This window comes from Lathyrus oleraceus, chromosome 5 (genome assembly GCF_024323335.1).
Source record: "Lathyrus oleraceus cultivar Zhongwan6 chromosome 5, CAAS_Psat_ZW6_1.0, whole genome shotgun sequence".
Taxonomy (NCBI): Eukaryota; Viridiplantae; Streptophyta; class Magnoliopsida; order Fabales; family Fabaceae; genus Lathyrus; species Lathyrus oleraceus.
The window spans coordinates 398452925-398469209 of record NC_066583.1 but is presented as its reverse complement, the minus strand read 5'-3'; positions in this window follow the sequence as shown (position 1 = coordinate 398469209).

Here is a 16285-nt window from a genome sequence, read left to right as displayed (position 1 = left end):
ATTTTTATGAACATAAAATTTGTTCATATTGTCCTTAAGAACATTGTTTATCTTGGGGTCATCTCCATTTGACCAACTCATAAAACGTTAGGTCTCAGTGCATTTCAAAATAGTCAGATGAATTGACTGATCAACTTCTCAAGTCCACAACTCATATCTTGATGGATTGATGATTGAGGACACTAAAATAAGTTCAAATATGCATGAAATGATGAATTAAAGAACTTCCCTTGATTGCATTTGACCATGGGTTGAGGTTGCTTCAAAAGCAAGGCATAGTTGATGAACAAATGAATTAGGGTTTCCTTGGGAAACAAACCTCAAACCCCTTTGATTTGCTTTGATCAAAATGATGAATTGAGATTATTTGGAGGCATATTTGGTGGATGATAACTTTGGGGACCATTACCATGATTGCTTTCATCTTCTCTTGACCAATCATTGCACATAGGATCTCCTAGAAGCTTTTGACCTTGTGACTGCTCAAGCTACAAACAAGAAATGTTAGTGACATATTTTTGTGCTTTTGGTTAGTAAATAAAATGGGAAAAGCAATAATATACAATTCAAGCATGCTTGGTGATCTCAAACCACTCACAAGAGAGATCCCACCCAAAGGGAAGGAGCCAAGATGCTTATGATCCTTGAGGCTATGCAAATGCCATGTTATGATGCCATGAGGGATCTTAGGGCCAAAATTAGGGTCTTACAGGGGGTTCAGGCCATTGACATATGGATAGCGTTGTTGGAGATGATCTATTTCAAGCCTTAGGCCCAAGGACCCAAATTCGCTTTCCCTTACACACGCAACATGAGAAGAATGTGTTTGCATCGTCCATTATGCAGAAGGCGAACCTCACGCTGATCAACGTCGTCACATCGACTCTGAGCAAAATTTCAAGGTCGTGTTCATTGCAAGTTCATCGTGACCGAGACTATTTCGTGGCGCCACTTCACATTGTTCAATGGACTCTCCTACTCTCTTCCTAATACAAGCTTTGAATGAAAAAAGGACGACATAAATAGTTCTGAAATCTCCATCTCTGAGATTCAACTTTCACTCTCAATCCATTGTGTATCATGCAGATAGATAAATGAAATCAAATTGGAAGCACGAACTCACCGAATCAGAGTTATGAACAGGTAATAAATCTTCTTCCTCGCTTCCGGGCCCTCCTTCTTCTTCTCCTAACTCTCTTCTTATTTGTTGTATCGATGCTGGTGATACAGAGTGGGTGTATTTGATGCATTAAAGAATTTGATGCGGTGAATCATTTTGACGAAGAATCGAAGAGTTATGCATACTTTGAAGAAATATTGGTTGTTGAACAAAGATGTCTCGGTTGTAGGATTTTCGGTTTCTGAATGGTTGTTACAGGTGAGACTCAGTTGCAGAATGCTGAAGATGCAGAATTATAGAGAATCTTGTGACTTGCAGAATTGCAGAGAATGATCTCAATCCCCCACGAGGGGAAGGTTATGGATCATTATAGAGAGGATGAAAAGTTACAACTGAATCGGGTAAGTCAGGCACTATTAGGGCAGGTTTTTACTCTGTTAAATTTCCACAGGGTGAGTTAGTTAGTAGTTACAATCTGTTAAAAAATGTTTATCATTTTGGTTAGTTGGTTAGATTAGTGTTAGTATCTGTTAACTATTGTTAAATTTAACTTGAATTTCTATTTTGAACTATGGTTTATAACTGGGCCCTTGCTTGTGTGAATTGGTTTTGGTCAATTAAATCTGGTCCTGTTGTTTAACAGTTATGCTTGTAAATCTTGTTACTTACTTGTTGGTTAATCGATATGCTGCTGCTAGTTATGTTTACTTCAATGGTTAGTCTGCTATAAAAATGGTCCTACTACAAATGAACTAGCACGATCGTGGTTCCTTTCTTTCTGTTGTATTTACACTAGCTTGTTGCCTTGATTTCTACTACTAACATAAAGCATATGCTAGGATAAAAGTCACCAAATTGTACATTGGTTGTTATTATGAACTAGCAATCTTGTTAGTTTGTGTTAGAGGTTTGTTAAGTGAAAGAAGTGCATTTAAAAAGTGCATATGGTTGTCATAAATTTCTAATTTGTTGTGTTGATTTTGTCCTTGTAGGTGATGCAAAATGGAAGTAACTTGGATTTGAAAGGAAATAAGAGCATGAAGCATAATGCATGATCACGAAGATGATAGATGAAGAAGGACCAAGATGGGAAATGGTTGATGCAGAGCAAGACTTTCTTGAAGTGGAAACCAACTTGGATGGGACATTGAATGAAATGATGAAACATGAGGAATGAAGGTTTAGGATTAGGTGTTTTTTTGTAATTGAATTTAAACATTGTAATGTAAGCATGTGTAGGATATGGTTTGGAATTGAATTGGAATTGTATGAAATGGTTATGTGTAGGTTTATGAAGTTGTATGGAGTGGTCGTGTAATGGAAATACTTGTAGTTTTGGATTTGAATAGACATATGAATATGGATTGTAGTAAAATTAAGTGAAAGTTTGTAATAACATGGAAATGGTTTATGATTTATGGTTTATGGTTTAGATATTGGTATCAAATGGATTCACATAAGGTTTTGAAAGTGACCTTAACTTGTCATGGCTTGAAAAAGTAGAAGCATGTAAATGGGAATGAAATGAAATTAACAAAAGGGAATACTAGTTTGGTTATGATTAAGCCGAGTTCAAGATGATTAACTCATGGTTTAGAATGGCTTAGAGTGGAATGTAATATAGCTTGGGTTTTTGTTCAAGTTAAATATTGAAACATGGAAGTAAGTAATGATATCATGACAATGGAAACTAGAATTGGTTCTTGAATGAAACGTATGACCGTATCTTGAATGAAACGTATGACCGTAACATGACACTTGTGAAATGAGATGACTTTAACTTGAATTTAGAAATGAATCCAAGCTTTTGAAGTCGACATGGATTGAAGGTGAATGTATTGAGGATGGCTTATGGAAAGTGGTTGACTTTGGTCAATTAGTTGACCAAAAAGTCAATAATTGATCAAACTCAACTGTAGATATCAAATTAGGGTTTTCCTGTAGGGACTTGTGTAGGTGGGCATGAATCTTGGTCAAGCATAGATAGACTCAAAATGAAGACTTAGACCTGGTTTAAAAACCTTGATGGATCAAAAGAAAACCAAAGCCCAAAATATCAATGGATTGGTGCAAACATGAATCCATGAACCAAGGACTAGTAATCTACACCATATGTATAAGAGACATGATCTTGTAAGGACCAATAAGATGTAGGTATGATGAACAAGATGTTGGGAAAAAACCTTCCCTAGATGGATTAGGGTTTCAGTCAAACCAAGACGTCCCAGTCAATTCCTTACTTGCATAGGCCTTCAAGTATATGAAATTAGGGTTTCCATAGCATATCTTTCAATCAAAGCCCCCTTGAATGAATTAGGATGCTTCTCAACCAAGTCTTCAACATATGAACCCCTAAGAACAATAATGAAGCCTCATTATCCAATCATATGCAAAATAGGGTTTGAACCACTATGAAGACTACCGTGATAGAATTTTGTTGAATTCAATCTTTAAAAATCAAGCCTTGCATCCATTATGATCAGATGGATATTCAAACCAGACCTCTAGGGTTTCATCCATTGCAAAAGCCCTAGCTTCGTAAGCCAGGAACTTCGAATCCATATTGATCGACCACTAGATATGAATGAATGATTGATGCATATGAATGGAGCATGGGGGTGTGCAAATGATTCTTGGGTTAAATGAAAAGATGAAAAGGGGAGGGCAAATTTTAGGGTATAACAGGATGTGGGAATATAATTGATATACTGTGATTAAAATTGTATGTTTTGTGTTGATTATCCTACCTTGCAGTATATGCCTATTATTATTGAATGTGATTTCTCACCTCTTCTGTTTGAATGTTTCCTTTACATGGGCATCGTGCAGATACTGAGGAGTAGCATTGCTGAAGAAATAAGCAGAAGATAACTCTTGGAGTTACTTCTTTAGTTTATCGCTTTGACTAGTGGTGCATTGCTCTGATCATGTAACATTGGGTTAGGGATAATCGCTTAAATTGATTCTTATGTCATTTTATGTTTGAATTCAAGATTATTTATGTTGTTGAGATTTCTAAGTTGTTTTGACTTGAATGGTATAAACTCATTTTGCTTATGTTATGAAGTTGACGTTTATGAGACTAAATGTCGTGAGTTATAATATTGTTGTTAATTTTTTTATTAATTATTCTGCTGCGATCATACCCTAAGTGAAGGTGAGCATGCGATGACATGTTTTATGTGAATTAAGGTAACCCGCTTATGGAGTAGGATATGTTTGATGTATGTGACACCCTATGTGGTTGTACTTTTTATTAAATTATGTGATAATTTGTATGTGGGATTTTAGGGTGTTACATTAGTGGTATCATAGCAGGTCGGTTCTGTAAGACCCTAATTTTGACACTAAGATCCCTCGTGGCATCATATCATTTGCTTAATGCATTGCCTCAAGGATCATAGCATGTGTGGCTCCTTAACCCTAGGGGTGGGACTTGTGTGAGTGGTTTGAGACCACCAAGCATGCTTGTATTGTATATTATTTCATTTCTTATTTTTATTACAAACCAAAAGCACAAAAATATGTCACTAACTCTTTTTGTTTTGAAGCTCAAGTGATCATGTGCTCCCCTGCTCTTAGGAGGCTCCTAAGCTCAATAAAATGGCTAGATGAAAATGAGAAAATGCATGACAATGGTCCACAAAGCTCCTAATCATCATATATGCCTTCCAAGTATCTCAATTTTCCAATTTGATAAAGATAACCCAAAGGGCTTGAAGATTGTTTCCCAAGGAAACCCTAATTTCATTGTGCTTCAACTGTGCCTTGCTCATGAAACAACCTCAACCTATGATCAAATTTAATCAAGGTAAGTTCTTTCATTCATCATTTTATGCATATATAAGCCTATTTGAGGCTCCTCAATCATTCATTCATCAAGATTTGAAGTTTGGCCTTGAGAAGTTGACTAGTTAACTCATCTGACTAAACTAAGGATCATTAAGATACAAAATTTGATGTGTTTGTCAAATGAAGATGACCCCAAGAGAAACAATGTTCTTAAGAACCATATGAACAACTTTCATGTTCATCAAAAATCCATTTGAGACTTGGAAGTTCATCATTCATTTCAAAACATTATAGGTCATTTTGACTGAGACTCTAATTTTGGGTCAGCTTCCCAAGGGCCTAACTTCCTTATTTTTCATGATTTTTAGGTGAGACCAAATGCACTGGAAATCCTAAGATGTCTACTTCAAATGTTATATTGGACAAAATTTCATAATCCTAAAATAAATACATGTGATAATAGAAAACATTATAGGTCACTTTGGACCTAAGTCATTGAATTTGAAAAATTCCCAACTCCAAGTGCCCATAACTTTCTCATGAAAAATCCATATGATGAAAAATTTGAATCTAAATTGATCATATTGAAAAGATCTACAACTTTGATGTTAGAGGTTTTTCCATTTGAGGCATGTATCATTGAAACAGAGGGGCTTGAAGATGCTTGCTTTTGGTGAAAATTTTCGAAGAGCTTTATGTTTATGTTCATTTTTGCATTTTCACATTATAACTTGGTGTGCAAGCTTGTGCAGCCCCTTGTGCACATCCAATTCACTTCCATTTGATATCAGCATGGATTTTCATTCATTCTTGGGCCTTACATGCGCCTGTACAGGCCCATGCAAGGAGGGTTCAAACTTCATGCACACGAGGGAAGCATTGCCTTGCATCACATTCTAACTATAAATAAGAGTGCATTCTCATTCAAATGGTAACTGTAGTGGTGTATTCGTCACTTTATGATTTATTGATTAAACCAAAAGCAAAGTATACAAAGAATCGAGTCGCCACGGCACTTTTATTTATCCAAAGGAATGGCTAAAAAGCGAACAAAAGCCTAAGAAGTTTTACACATAGAAAACTAATGAAAAGATCAGAGATCTGGGTAAGGGGTTAATTACGCAATGGGAAGGTGTTAGGCACCCAAAACGTCCTAGGTACTCCTAGGGAGCCCTTTTCACACTTGTTGTACGAAAGATTATTTGTTTATGAAATATTTATTGTGCAAACATGGATGGAAGAGATGAGAAAAGAATATACAAGTTATTATTTTTGTGTTTGGATGGATAACCATTGCCTACGTACCTTTACAGGATCAAAACCTCGTAGTTCGGCTAAAAGGTTTCCAAAAAATATGAGTGGATTCATTTTAAAACAAAAGCCCTAAGGTCTTTCGTTATCCACGGGAAAAAACTCAACCTTATACCAACAACAAGTCCACCATGTGAGAAAAGCTTCAACTTGCTAGTGAGGGGTTAACCCTATAATAAGCAAGGAAGTCTTACAATTCAATCACTAAGGACAAAAGGTGAGATTAACATCAACCAACTAGGATAAATCAAACCTATGGCTAATGTATGAAAACTTATCAAGAATGGACAAAGCCACAAAACAATTGAATGAGTGAAATTAACCAATTAGGATTATTCACAAAAGATGGTCAAAGTATGATTAGAATTCAATTCAAAAGAAGTATTTATGAAAATGAAGTTTGAAAAATCAAAGGCTTAAGGCCTAGGTTTCTAATTTGAAAAGAGATGAGAATGTTTGCACAATAGTTTTCAGGTTTGGATTAACATGCAAAGATGGAGGTTTAAAGAAACAAAAGGTGGAAGGGTGAGGAAGTGTAAAACTTCTTAGATGTTCACCTCTTGAAATCATATGTAGATGATTCAAGTGATTCCTTTGGAATACGCCATGAGCAATAAGCAAATAACAAAGCAAATGGATACCGGATGCCAATTAATGGACTTAGACCAATCTCACAAACAAAGGTGGATACTGGTTACCAATCAATGGATTTACACCAATCTCCTAAAACAAACATGGATATCAGATGCCAATAAATGGACTTATACCAATCTCCTAAAACAAACATGGATACCGGATACCAATCAATGGATTTACACCAATCTCCTAAAACAAAACAATGATACCAGATGCCAATCAATGGACTTATACTAGTCTCACAAAACAAAATAACAAGGATACCAGATGCCAATCAATGGACTTATACTAGTCTCCTACCATATCATAGGAACAACTGCCAATCAATGGACTTATGCTTGTCTCCTCCATGGTCAAAGCAAAATGCTATAAAGCAAAGTTTATGAAATGATATACAAATGATGATGATAAATGCACAAAGGCACACTCAAGCAAATATGCACAAATGAATCAAGTAAGCAAACAAACAAGTCAATTAGCACACACTATATACAATCAATTAGGCTCAAGCAAGGTTAGGCTTTACAGCCAACTGGAATGGGGTAATTTGAGCTCTTAACCCTAACATTGAGAGTTAGGGTGAAACAGATGAAATGGAGATGAGGGGTGTGCCTCATAGCTCTTATCCCTGGCCTGGGAGAGCTTTAAACAATGGAATATGTGGGAGTTCAGAAAGTTGGAACTCTTCTCCATAGATGAATGACTCTATAAGATCTTGAGTTAATATCCACAATGCATCAACATGTTATGTGAGCAAAAAGATGACACACTGAATAGCAGGAGATGGACTACACATCTCTTTTATCTGCCATGTGCCTCATAAGAGGACTTTTCCTGCTTGGCACAAAAGATAAACAATCACAAGCATTGCCTCTTAAGGAGGACTTCAGACAGGTGCCTGCCCACATAACAGGACAGGTCTTCCAGACTACATGAAGATTAGTGGTTATACCTAAGTGGTTAAGCAACTAAGCAAAAGCAAAGTTCAAATGAACTTAAAGCAACTTATGTACCTGTGGAAACATCAAACAAATCAGTACAACTATATAGGCAATCAAACAACAATCAATATCAACAGTCAAAACCCAATAAGCAAAGGGAATAAGCCATAAGTCAAGCTCAAATGAGTTAACAACCCTACAAAACACACAATGTTAGTAGTCAAAGGCAAACATCAAATGCTCAAATGATGAAGCATCATGAACCATATAACTTGGATGTTCAACCTGAAATCAAAGCTCAAACATGAGAGGCAAACAACCAGGTCAAAGCCTAGGGTCAAAGATGGAGAAAAAATTTGAAACAGAAGCTGAAAATTAACATGAATCAACTTCAAACACATCTTGAAACAATCCAAAAGGTCTCACATCAATATCATATACCAAAAGAATTTCATGATCAATTGAAGTTCAAGACTATTTTAAAGCTCAAATATGATCAACCAGAATGAAAAATCTCAATTAAAACAGAAATGATTCCAATAATTCCAACAAAATTCATGCTCATTCACAACATCCATATCAAGCATCACACAAAAAATCAGAACAATTGGAATTCATTTGGCAAGGCAAACACATCACATAAAATGAACAAGCAAAGGTGTGACCCAAATTGTCACACCAACTTAACATGATCATAAAATAGCAATGACACAGGATAAAAATACCAAATCAACACCATAATTTCAAGCAAAGTGTCTAGTTTCAACATGTAAAATTTCAGATTCATTGGATAAAAGCTCAGCATTTCACAAATGATATAGCAAGGCAAGGTACAAAATGCATACATATCCACAAACCCTAGCACAAAATAAAATCCAGCCAAGCACAATTTATGGAAAAATGATCAAAAAATAATAGACAGAAAATGTGACACAATGCTAAAAACCACATATATTTTGGAGCGATTTTCAATTATATATGAATTTTTAAAGATGGAGAAAAAATAAAAATGTATGAAGCAAACATATGGAAACATGGAGGGAAATTGGAAAATATGAATGGCATTTAGATATTTGCTACAAGCCGGAATCGAACTGAGTAGTATTTCAAATAGTTGGCGCGCGCATATGAAACTCTGCGTTTCATTAATCACATGTGGCAAAGCGAAACGCTGTGAGCCAATCAAAACGCCAAGCAAGCGAGGACGTGGACCAGTACATGTTGAGAACGAGACAAACACATGCAAAACGCAGGAAAAGCATTTCGAAAGATCAAAACATGGCCTGGAGATGAACTTCATCATCTTCAACGTGTTCATCATGAACAGTGCAAGGCATCAAGAACAATTTTCTCAGAAATCACAATTAAACATATCATCATGTAGATCTTTCATCCTAGGTCATGAATCAACTAACAACTAAGCATGGATCATCATGTACACATGGAATCGAGCAAAACAAGTTTCACACATGGATCTTTAAATCAACATAACTAACTCAATTTGGCATGGAATTTCATGATTTAAAGCTTAGAATACTCAGCATCAAAAGATCAACAACAATAGCACAAGAATTTTAATAAATAAGAGGATCGATTTGGAACCTCTTTGAAGTGCAGAATTGGAATTGGATGAATTCAGGCCTTGCAATGCTCAAACAGTTCTTCTATGGTGCTTGTATGAGTGATTGGAAGAGAGATTGTAGCTCAATTGCACACGATTTGGCCAGAATTTGGATTTGCCATTGTTGCTTCAAGCTTCACAAATGCTTCAATGCTGCACTGTTTCCACTGATTCCACGTATGATCCTGCTCAAGAACAACTCAACAACAAGAATCAAGCAAGAAAATGGATTGAATATGAAGAAATTGGAAGAAAATTTTGAGAGAAAATTTGAGAATTCTAGATCTAGATCTGAAATTATGATTGTTGTTAGTGAAAAACAGTTAGGGTTTCTATTATATATGCTGTGCTAATCACCCTTCTAATCATGTTTAGCCAAATGGTAATTGGAATTAGCAAAAAGAGGTGTATGTACCAAAATGTGATTTTCACCTTATGCATGAAAAATTCATGTGAATAGTGCACGAATTTCCACTTAATTTCACTCAAAAATCTGTTTTGGAGCTATTGGCAATGATAGAATGTTCAAATAGTGCACCAATTTTAAACTTTAATTTTTCCCTCCAAAAATCAAGTGAAATGCAAATGATTATGTGATGACAATTGGTGTAATGCAATGTATGTTTTGGAAACTAGAGGTTAAAAGGAGAATTTAGCAAAAAGAACCACTTGAATTGGAGTTTTGGTTGAGAAGTTATGCCCATTTGAAGTTCAATGTACACTTTGCCATGTTTTGGTCATATCTCCTTAACCACACATGAGAAATTGATGATCTTGGACTTTTTGGAAATGGGAGAGAAAGATCTACAATTTTTATGTTCAACAAAATTTCATTTGAAGCTTTCTTGGTGATGTAATTTGAAGTTGAAGTTGGGTGAAAACCTTTCCATTTTTGGCAAATTTGAATTATAGGTCACTTTCTATTTTTGGAAAGTTTTGACCTGACTTTATTTTCTTCAATGTTGATGTTTGAAATGTCAAATGAGACTTGTTTGAACATGAATGAAGTATTTCTAATCACTTCCCACCTCCAAATCCACAGTTGACTTGACTGTTGACTTTCTAGGTCTTTAGATGACCTGGCAATGTTCTGATGAAATTCAAGCCTCTACCACTTGGGATTTTGCTTCAAAATGATATCATGGTTTATGTAAGCTCTTGTGAATGATCATGGGGTCCAAATTCTCAAGAATGGCCACCATCTATTGCTCAATGAATGCCTTTGATTGCTTTGACTATTGATTGCTTCATCTGCAAGACAAGGGTTAGATGACATATTTTTGTACTTTTGGTTAGTGATAAAAGGAAAAGCAATGATATACAAATGCAAAACATGCTTGGTGATCAAGAATCACTCTCAAAAAGATAACCAACCCACAGGGAAGGAGGCAAGGTGCACAATGATCCTTGAGGCAATGTGATGATATGATATGATGCCATGAGGGATCTTAGGGACAAAATTGGGGTCTTACAGATGCCCCTATTTAAGGTCATTCTAGTCGGAGAAATGAAGTTTAGAAATCTTTATCTCGACGCGGTAGAATGGGCTTAAATAACAGTAATGTGACAAATTTTGGTCCCTAAGAGACCTCATGATGCAAATGTATGCATGCAAAAGAAAAATAAAACTCTGTGGGGAATATGGGTCCACAAAGAAGGAAAGACGATCCATCGGAGTAATACACTCACCAGGAATAGAGACTCTAATAGGACTCTCATGGGGATAAGAAAAATAAAAAAGAATGCGTGAGCAGGACACGACTCTGAATTAGGGAACAAACTGACACTGCATGAACAAAGCACGACTGGACTGGAAACCTCACCAGGGAGTGAAGGACTCAAACAGGGAAAAGAAGAATTCCAAAGGAGGACACATCCATTGGAAAGACTCAAGCTGACTCAAACTATCCACAAAGGATACTTCGGATAAAAATCCGGACTCGGACCAAGGAAAAGATTCACAGAGAACCTCCCCGCCGGGGAAAATTGCATATATTGGGGAAAACGCCAATACAGCAAAAGGGTAAAAATCACAACAGGAAACTCCACTGGAGAAGGTCTAACAAAGAGACTCTCCTGGAGAAGCAACAAAGAAATGAGGTGTTACCGGTATAAGGGTAACAAACTCAGGAAGAATGAATATCTAAGACCGGTATAAGGGTGAGAGATATCAATCAACCAAACATCTGAGAAAGACCTGAAAAAGGTACATCAACTCAGGAAAATCTGACTCCATAGGGGACCAAGGTCATAATAGGGAGCAGAAAGGAAGGAACACCAGAGATACCGGTTACTGTGTATATAATAGGTGACCGACCAAAGCGTGAATTGGTATATATGCCAAAACACTCATCATCCAAAAGGAGGGCTTGAAAAAGCAAATCGACTTACAGGATGGACATTCGAATCCACAACGGGAAAACGAATCTTACTCAGCTGGGGACACAAACCCAAAGAGCGCATGAGATATAATATCCATTACCGTCAGAACGTGGATATTGTACTCGCATGATATATATTATCTATTACCGTCAGAACGTACATAATATACTCGCATGGAAGGAAACACCAGGGATACCGGTTAGTGGGTATATAATAGGTGACCTACCGAAAACGTGAATTGGTATATATGCCAAGACACTCATCATCCTGAAGAGAGCAAAACGCAAACTTATCAAAGGATGGATATTCGATTCTACAAAGAATAGGAATCTTACTCTACTGGGGAAGATCAATAAAGGACTCCAACAAAAGAGTGAAAGAGATATATTATTCATTACCGTCAGAACGTGAATAATATACTCGAAAAGGAAGAGACACCAGAGATACCGGTTACTGGGTATATAATAGGTGACCAACCAAAAGGAGAGACAATCGTTACCAACAACAACAGGGTAAACGAAAGACAACTCACAGGGGATAAATTGCAAGCATCCGGCGATTATCCAGGAAACAAAGAATATTCGATTCCACAAAGGAATAACGAATCTTACTCGACTGGGGAAACACAACAGGCTTCGACTGAAGAGTGCATGAGATATATTATCCATTACCGTCAGAACGTGGATAACATACTCGCATGGAAGATTATCCACAACTGGTTACTAGGTTAGCAAAGGATAAATCCACCGAAAAGAAAGGCATCGGGATACCAAACTAGGTATATAAAGATGACCGATCAAAGGAGGCAACAATCATTACCAAGCAAAAGGGTAAATGAAAGATGACCCGCTGGGGATGAATTGCATAAACAACAATTATCCACAAGGACTTGCCGGGGATAAAATTGCTAGCAAACGGCAATTACCCAGAAGCAAGGAGGGAATATCAACATCGAATATTGAATGAAGATAACCACAAAGAGTAACCATCATCGGTTAGGATGAACAATAAGGTTAACTCTGCAAAGGGGAGAAATTTAGGGTTTACAACTACCGAATACGGGGTAGAAGACCAGAGCTCTGGCTGGGGATAAAATTGCTAGCAACCGGCAATTATCCACAAGAAAGCACAGACTCCGTTGGGGATAAAACCACAACATCATAGGATTTACAACTACCGAATACTGGGTAGAAGACCACAAAATCCACCGTCAACCAGAATGAACCACAACGGTTACATCTGCTAGGGGAAAAGAGATAAGACTTACGACTACCAAATACTAGGTAGTAGCCAACAACTCTGATGAGGATAAAAAGATAGGGTTTACATCTACCGAATACGGGGTAGAAAACCACAACGTCCGCATGGGAATGAAAGAATCACAATTTCGCACGGGAAACAAAAATAGGGTTTATAACAAACCACCAACTGCTGAGGAGTAGAAAACTAGGATTTACGACTACCGACTACTGGGTAGAAAACCAACCAACTCTTGCTGATGAATAAAAGGTATATAACCACAAATTCCGCCAAGAAGAGGGAACATAGGACTTACAACTTCCGGTATAAGGGTAGAGGCCCGAAAAGATTCCGCTGGGGATAAAAAGAATTATTGCCGGTTAATGGGAAATTTATTCATTTATTCCACCGGGAAGCACAAGAAACAGTTGACAAATTAGCCAATTCGGGATCGATCCGAAAAGACAGACTGAATTAAGACTCGTCCTATGAGGATATAATTCAATAGGAAAATCCATCCCAATATATGTGTTGGGAGGAAACGGAAGAAACCGTCATCCACGAGGATATATCTCAGTGGGGAACTACAGAAGGAAAGACAGACACTTTCTGCTTATGGGGCTGACTCTAAATTGGGAGATTAAATACCCGACATATGTTTGGGGGAGATCTATTGGAGAGATCTATATTACCCATAGCAGGAGACAACAAACAAGAGATATATGGCAAAAAATGCAACATGAATATCTGGATGTTGAAAATATGCATGAATATGCGTGATTTATGTTTGATGAATGCTGACAAAACAGACATATCTAACACAAACAGGCCCAGGAATCAAACGCCCGGTACTACACTTCCAGGGGAAAAAACCAACTGGAAAGCCAATCTGCTGGAGATCTACATGCTGAGAAGCAAAGATCTGCTGGGAGGCAAAAGATCAGAGATATCAAAGAAATCACAAAATCTCTGAGTGATGGATCAACAATCAACCCAACTGGCGTAGAAAGTCACAACAGGCATAAACAGCCACAAAGACAAATCTGTTGGGGAATGGGAGGAATCCCAAAATATCTGCAGGGTGATTCTCAGTATCAACAGGAAAACAAGAGTTCACTACACAGGCAAGAACTGCCACGAAAGCAACTTCCAAATAACTCCACTGGGGAATAACCCACAAAGGGAGAACAGATCATCCATGTAGAATCTAACTGCACAAGTAACTCTACTGGGAGCAAAAGCATCAGGAAATCAACCAAATCTCTGGATGATGGATCACCAACCGACCCTACTAGGGAAACAGAGATTTTCAACAGGCAGAAACTGCCACAAACACAACTCTGTTGAGAAACACCAACTCTTGGCGGGGATCCTGACTCTGTTAGGGATACCAACTATATTGAGGATTCTGCAGGGAAAGCACAAAACTTCTGCAGGAAACTTCTCAGATAAAATCCACCATACCACAAATCTACTGGCGTCTTTACTGGGGAATCCACTGGGAATCCACCGGGGATGAGGAGGAGAGATGGGGATCAACCACCAAATGTTGAACCTTCGAAGAGAAACCCAACAACTGCTGAGGAGGAACATAATCACTGCTCTGCTGAAGGGATAAGAGGTGAACACCTCAACAAGCGCTCTGATGGGGAGATATAGCATAAATGCAGTATATCATATCAACAACTCTGCCAGCGACTGTGCTGAGGAAAGTGATGAAGTACCGGGATGTCAACCCATCAATCACTGAATCTTCCAAAGGAAAACACCCATGCTGGGGAGAGAATGCTATTGGAGAGGACTGAAATTTCCAACGAGCACTCTGCTTGGGGAACAACCCCAACAACAACTCTGCTTGGGGAACAACCCCAACAACAAATCTGGAGAAAGAGGATACAACCATGCCAGGAATATGAACAAATGTCTTACCTGTTGGAAATCATGCCACCCTCGGGAGAGCACTGAGAAATTCTTGAGTATCCTTTCATCATTGTGAATGTTCACTTTGTTAAAACAACAAATTTTAAAAAAAATTATTTGTTTAAAACAATGATATTTTATCAATTAAAAAATGCAAAACATTTGTTGAATTGAAACAAATAAGAGTGCAAATAATTGGATAAAAGCTCAAATTGATTTGATGGAATGGTAGCCTGCAAATGGCAAGACTCCATAGATCTGTACAAATTTGAAATCAGTGATATATATTGGAAGAGGGCTACATTGAACATAATGATCCTTTCTCTACCAATTTGAATCTCGATGTATTCGAAGCTTCAGTTGACGACGAATCGAGAATCTCTGACAAACAGACAGCTGCGGAACAGAAAGTCTTGTCAGGATGCAGTTACTTGCCAAATCCCTAATATTTGCCTAGATTGCCCCAAGGTGAGGTACTCAATCTAGCGGGATGCAAATATTTTTTTCCATGTCTCTAACTTTTGCCTGGATCGCCCTTGCGGGTTCTCCACCGAGACGCTCATTTTTGCCTAAGTCGCCCTTCCGGGTTTTCAACTTAGCGAGCTATTCTGTTTTTCTTTTGCATACTTTTTTTAGGCAAAGTATTTCTTGACTGCATCTGAATTCACAGGACGAGTTAAATCCTCCCCATCCATTGTCGTAAGCATCAAAGCACCGCCTGAAAAGGCTCTCTTAACAACATATGGACCTTCATAGTTTGGAGTCCACTTGCCCCTGGAATCGGGCGCGAAAGACAAGACTTTCTTGAGCACGAGGTCACCTTCTCGGACAATCTTGAATGATGGTGAGAGCTAAGATGGGAGAGATATCCATCTCGAATCTTAGTCTTAGGAGTGCATGGTATCCACCACGTTCCATTTCCATCTTTATGGGAAAGTGTTAAATAGGAATTAAGTATTTTTGAGTTTTATTGTGAAAATAGCTTGACGTTGGATCAAGCATTTGATGAGTGATTGAGAAAAATTGAAATAACATGGTTTGAAAGAAGTGGAATAGATAGAAATAGATGGATAGAAATGGATGAATTTGTTTATTGAGAAAATACTCGACGTTGGATCGATTCATTATTTTTGATCTTTTTGAAAAGAAAATCATTTTATTCTTGTGTTAGTAAATAACAAAACAGTCAAGCAAATAAATAAATAAAATGGTAAAATTATTACACATTATGGGAGTGGGGGTACATTTTGTCGAATGAGGATTCAAAATAATGAAATAATTAAATTTGGCCCAACCAACAAGCAATGCAATGTATGAGTGTAG